The sequence below is a fragment of the Nycticebus coucang genome, chromosome 18 (genome assembly GCF_027406575.1).
Source record: "Nycticebus coucang isolate mNycCou1 chromosome 18, mNycCou1.pri, whole genome shotgun sequence".
NCBI lineage: Eukaryota > Metazoa > Chordata > Mammalia > Primates > Lorisidae > Nycticebus > Nycticebus coucang.
In genome coordinates, this window is record NC_069797.1 from 31,762,139 (window position 1) to 31,768,834 (window position 6,696).

Consider the following 6,696-nt stretch of genomic DNA (forward strand, 5'->3'; position numbering starts at 1 on the left):
TTGATGTGGTTTGGCCAGGGCTGGGTTTGAACCTGCCACCTTCAGTATATGGGGCCAGCGCCCTACTCACTGAGCCACAGGCGCCACCCTTTTTTTTTTTCTTTTTTTTGAGACAGAGTCTTGACATCAGCCCAGCTCCTGTTCAGGCTGGTCTCAAACTCCTGAGCTCAACGGATCTTCCTGTTTTGACCTCCCAGAGTGCTAGGATTATAGGCCTGAGACACCTTCTATAGTTTCAAGAAATAGCCATTATGGCTCAGTGGTTAGGGCGCTAGCCACATACACTGAGACAGATGGGTTAGAACCCAGCCTGGGCCTGCTAAACAACAACAACTGCAACGACAAAATAGCCAGGCAGGCATCATGTTGGGCACCTGTAGTCCCAGCTACTCAGGAGGCTGAGATAAGAGAATCGTTTGAACCTAAGAGTTTGAGGTTGCTTTGAGCTATGATGCCATAGCACTCTACTGAGGGCAAAATAGTGAGACTCTATCTCAAAAAAAAAAAATACCCATTACAATTAAATTAATGAAGAATACTAGAACTTCAATGAAACTGTCAGTTTTTTTTATACATATATAAATATATATATATATATATATATATATTTTGTGTGTGTGTGGTTTTTGTCCAGGGCTGGGTTTGAACCCACCATCTCTGGTATGTAGGGCCAGTGCCCTGCCTTTGAGCCACAGGCACCTCCCTGTCAGTTGTTATATTAACTACAATTTGCTGAATGGTCACGGGATTAGAGAAGAATAGTAACAAGTGAATCATTAATCATTAAAGTTTTGGGGGGGTTTATTGTTTTTTTTTTTTTGCAGTTTTTTGACCAGGGCTGGGTTTGGACCCACCACTTCCGGCATATGGGGCCAGCGCCCTACTCCGTTGAGCCACAGGCACTCCAGTTTTTTGAGACAGAGTCTCACTCTGTTGCCCAGGCTAGATTGCCATGGCATCAGCCTTGTTCACAGCAACTTCAAACTGGGCTCCAGCAATTCTCCTGCCTCAACCTCCCAAGTAGCAAGGACAACAGGCACAAGCCAGGATGCCTAGCTAATTTGTCTGTTTTGGTAGAGGTGTGGTGTCAGTTCGTCCATGCTGGTTGGAAACTCCTGAGCTCAAATGATCACCCCACCTTGCCTCTCAGTGCTAGGATTACAGGCCTGTTTGTTTTTTTTTTTTTTCTTTTTTAGAGACAGAGTCTTACTTTATCACCCTCAGTAGAGTACTGTGGCATCACAGCTCACAACAACTTCCAACTCCTGGACTTAGGTAATTCTCTTGCCTCAGCCTCCAGAGCAGCTGGGACTACAGGCGCCCAGCTATTTTGTTGTTGTTGTTGCAGTTTGGCCAGGGCTGGGTTTGAACCTGCCATCCTCGGTATATAGGGCCAGCGCCCTATATTTTTGTTGTTGCACTTTGGCTGGGGTCAGGTTTGAACCCGCCACCTTTGGTATGTGGGGCCAGCGCCCTACCCACTGAGTCACAGGCACCACTTGTTTTTGTTTTTTTTTCTTTTGAGTCAGAGTTTCACTTTGTCACCCTCAGTACAGTACCATGGGATCATAGCTCACAGCAACCTCAAACTCTTGGGTTCAAGCAATTCTCTTGCCTCAGCCTCCTGAGTAGCTGGGACTACAGGTGACCATCACAACGCCCAGCTGTTTTTAGAGACAGGGTTTCCATCTTGCTCAGGCTGGTCTCAAACCTGTGAGCTCAGGCAATCCCTGCCTCGGCCTCCCAGAGTGCTAGGATTACAGACACGAGCCACCATGCCTGGCCTCAGCCAAGTTTCTTTAATAAACTAAATAAATGAATTTAGGAATTCATATTTACCCTATTTAAATTCAAGCAATAGGGCTAGCAGGGTAGCTCACACAGGTACTCCTAGCACTCTGGGAGGCCGAAGTGGGAGGATTGCTTGAGCTCACCAGTTCGAGACCAGCTTGAGCCAGAGTGAGACCCCATCTCTAAAAATAGCTGGGCTTCTGCCAGGTGCCTGTAGTCCCAGCTACTCAGGAGGCTGAGACAAGAGAATCACTTGAGCCCAACGATTTGAGGTTGCTGTGAGCAATAATACCAAGGCACGCAATACCAGGGTGACTGAGTGAGACTCTTGTCTCAAAAAAAAAAAAAAAAAATCCAAGCAATAATTCTAGGGCTTAGGTTTTCAAATAAGAAAATAAAGAACTAGAAAATTTTGGCTCTCAAAAACAAAAATTACCCCCTTCAGGCATTTGTGAAAATTAAGTAAGATAACATATAAAGTGCCTAGCACTATGCTTAGCCCATGGAAAATGTTTTAAACTGTTAGCTATTATTGCGTATGTATAAGAAGGTAAATATTCATCCCACTGCTCTGACACTACCCTCTGGCAGGCATCCCATGGTCAATGCATCACGATTATAATTGTCTGGGACAACTGTGACTGCGAAAAGTATTAGACAGCATGTTTGTGGACTGAGAGATTTTTAGAATGTATCATCAGGACCAATTGGTGATTTTGTCACGCCCTTCTTTTTGGGTGTCATCTGCCAAGATTAAAAAAAAAAACTACCCAAATTCCTTCCAGATTTGTGCTACAAGGGCATGAAACGTAAACAGCTGTCAATCAAAACATAAAATAAGTTGCTGTTTTATTTGGGCCTCCTCTTTGAACTTCGCTTTACTAGGTGGTAGTACTATACTAGTAAAAAGTCTTTTGGTTGAAAGTGACAATTCAAGAACTGGGCATAGTGGCTCAAACCTATAATGCCAGTGATTGAGAGGCTGAGACAGGAGGAACACTCGACCTCAGAAGTTTGAGGCTGCAGTGAGCTATAATCACAACACTGGACTCCAGGCAGGGTGATAGAGCAAGACAAAAAACAAGTGACAATTTGAATCAGGTTAAGGAGGAAAAAAATTTATTAGATGCACTAATTGAAAAGTTAATCTCTTGGAAACTAAAAGAGTTTTGTTAGGTGCTTGTCTCTTTCTGTCTTCCCTTTTCCTATCTCTCCAGCTACCACACTCAGCTTCCAATCTCTAGATATTTTTCTCTATTGGATTTTGTTATAAAGCTGTGTGTGTATATATATATATATATATATATATTTGGGAGGCAGTTACAGCTAGTAAAACTGGGGACTGAGGTGCTTCCCCTTCCCATGTTGCCACTGACAGTGTCTACATACAGACACTATAGCACAGGAAGTTTTCTTCTTTCTTTCTTTTTTTTAATTTTCTTTTTCAGTGTCCCTGGGTGGGCATGAACCAATTAGGAAGATTTCTAATATCAGTTGTAATCAAATGCTTCATTTACTGCTATGTTGTGTTATACTCACTAGGGACAGGAGCCAAGTCTCAAAGTTCAGGTTTTATACAACCACTTAAACTTGGCTGCTATGTGACCTTTCCTACAAACCCTGCTTTCTCTCACCCAACTGCCCCAAAACCCCTGAGCAGGGCACAGAAATCTGATCTAGTTATCAAATGGCATCATGTAAATGGTCATCATGATTCATCCTTTATTTCTCCTCTTCATAAATCTCCTCAACACAGAAATCTTAGAATACGGTGAATATTTGAGGGCATTTGAGCCTTTGTGATGATGAGCATATCACGATATGGGGCTTATGAACTGTATGCATGCTTGAAGAGGTTTAAACAAACTTCACGTAGATTATACTGAGGAAAACTTGCAACTTTCGTGCAGCAGAGATCCTTGCTGGGGAATGGGAGGTGGTGGAAGGAATGGCCACAGAAGGTCCAGATTTACATCATCTCAGTTTAGTGACCCCAAAGGCAAAGGGAAGTTTCTCACTCTCACCTAACAGTATATAAAATCAAAGTGAACATCTCTCTGTAGCCCAACTTAGACCCTGGGTCATAAGCCCTTCCCCGGGCCAGTTGCTTCTCCAAGGGGTGAAATATTTTGATTGCCCTAGCTGTAACTATGTGCCCACTCTATGGGAAGAGGCTTATAGCTACTGGCCCACAAAAATGACACAGAATGGGGGCAGTGCCTGTGGCTCAACGAGTAGGGCACCGGCCCCATCTGCCAGAGGTGGTGGGTTCAAACCCAGCCCAGGCCAAAAACTGCAAAAAAACAAAAAACAAACAAAAAATGACACAGAATGATGGAGAGAAAATTCCCCCAAAAGAATGAAGGGTACATTTTGCCAGAACAAGAGAGAGAAATTTCATGAAGACCAAAACAACAGATTTTTACTATAAGTAGAATAGAACTTCTGGAGGACAAATAATATGGTTTTTGTGGGGATGCTAGAGAGAGTAGAATCCTAGCATTTGCTGTGGTCAGGTAAAAGGAAGCAGGTATCACATAGATGCAGTAGAACTTTCTTTTTTTTTTTTTGTAGAGACAGAGTCTCACTGTACCGCCCTCAGGTAGAGTGCCATGACGTCACATGGCTCACGGCTCACAGCAACCTCTAACTCTTGGGCTTACACGATTCTCTTGCCTCAGCCTCCCGAGCAGCTGGGACTACAGACGCCCACCACAACGCCCAGCTGTTTTTTTGTTGCAGTTTGGCCGGGGCTGAGTTTGAACCCGCCACCCTCGGCATACGGGGCCGGCGCCTTACTCACTGAGCCACAGGTGCTGCCCCAGTAGAACTTTCATATCTATGACCTCATTTGATTTTTTTTTTTCCCAAGACAGAGTCTCACTCTGTCCTCTTTTGATCTTTACCATAACTCTGAGAAATGGTTAGGGTATACTCACTTTACCATATATACATGTGAGATTTGAGTAACACAGAGAAGCACAACAGAAAACACATGCTTTATATGACAGAGCCAGGTGTAATTCTGGTAATGTATATCAGTTTAGGAATCAGGCGCCTTCCAGACATTCTTGGAACCTTAGACAATTCTGAAAACATCTGTTCAGGAACCTAGGAATGCCTATTAGGCAGGCACATGGTGCCAAGGGGAGAGCATTCCAGATAACTCTAGCATGTGTGTATCTTTTTTTCTAAGATATGAGTCTCCCTCTGTTGCCCAGGCTAGAGTGGCATGGTGTTAGCCTAGCTTACCACAACCTCAAAGTCCTAGGCTGAAGCCATTCTCCTCCCTCAGCTTCTTGAGCAGCTGGGACTGGGCACCTGCCACAACACCAGCTAATTTTTTATTTCTTTTCTTTTCTTTTTTTTTTTTTTGTAGAGACAGAGTCTCACTTTATTGCCCTCGCTAAAGTGCCGTGGTGGCACACAGCTCACAACAATCTCCAGCTCCTGGGCTTAGGCGATTCTCTTGCCTCAGCCTCCCAAGTAGCTGGAACTACAGGTGCCCACCACAATGCCTGGCTATTTTTTTGTTGCAGTTTGGTCAGGGCTGGGTTTGAACTCACCACCCTCGGTATATGGGGCCAGCACCCCACCCACGGAGCCACAGGTGCCACCCTAATTTTTTCTATTTGTAGTAGAGATGGGATCTTGCTCTTTCTTTCTCAGGCTGGTCTCAAACTCCTGAGCTCAAGCAATCCACCCACCTCAACCTCCCAGAATGCTAGGATACAGGCACAAATCACTGTGCCTAACTTTGTTTTGTTTTTGAGATGTTTTGTTATGTTGGGTTTGTTTGTTATGTTTTGTTTTTGGGTTTTGTTATGTTGCCCAAGATGGGATCCAACTTCTGGGCTCAAGTAGTCCTTCTGTATCAGCCTCCCAAGTGCTGGACTATAGGCACCCACCATCCCATACAACCCACAGTTATAAGAAAAAAATCTCAGCTCCTATCCAGGCATGGTAGTCCACACCTGCAGTCCCAGCTACTCAGGAAACTAAGGCTGGAGGATCCCTTGAACCCAGGAATTTGGAGTTTCAATGAACTGTGTGATCACACCACTGCCCTCTAGCTTGGGAGACAGAGAAGATCCTGCCTCTAAAAAAAATTGTGGTAAAATATATATAACATAGAATTTACTATTTTGGGGGTGGCACCTGTGGCTCAGTGAGTAGGGCATCGGCCCCATATACTGAGGGTGGCAGGTTCAAACCCAGAAAAACTGCAACAAAAAATAGCCAGGAGTTGTAGCGGGTGCCTGTGGTCCCAGCTGCTCAGGAGGCTGAAGTGGGAGAATCACCTGAGCCCAAAAACTGGAGGTTGCTGTGAGCTGTGACGTCATAGCACTCTACCAAGGGCGACAAAATGAGAGACTGTCTCTAAAAAAAAAAAAAAAAGCTGTGGAATCACAGCTCACAGCACAGCAATCTCAAACTGTTGAGCTTAAGTGATTCTCTTGTCTCAGCCTCCCGAGTAGCTGGGACTACAGGCACCCGCCACAACGCCTGACTATTTTTTGGTTGCAGTTGTCGTTGTTTAGCTGGCCTGGGCCAGGGTTGAAACTGCCAGCCTTGGTGCATGTGGCTGGCGCCCTACTCCCTGAGCTATTTGCACCAAGCCAAAATTTACTGTTATAACCATTTTTAAGTGTATAGTTTAATGTCATTAAGTATATTCACATTGTTGTGCAACCATCACTACCATCCATCTACAGAATTTTTTTCATCTTCCAAAACTGAAAGTCTATGTTCATTAAACAATAACTCCCCATTTCTTCCATCCCCTAGCTCTGGTAACCACTATCTACTTTCTATCTGTATGCATTTGGCCACGTTAGATACCCCTTATAAGTGGAACCACACAATACTGTCCATTTGTGAGTTCTTGTTTACTTAGCATAATGT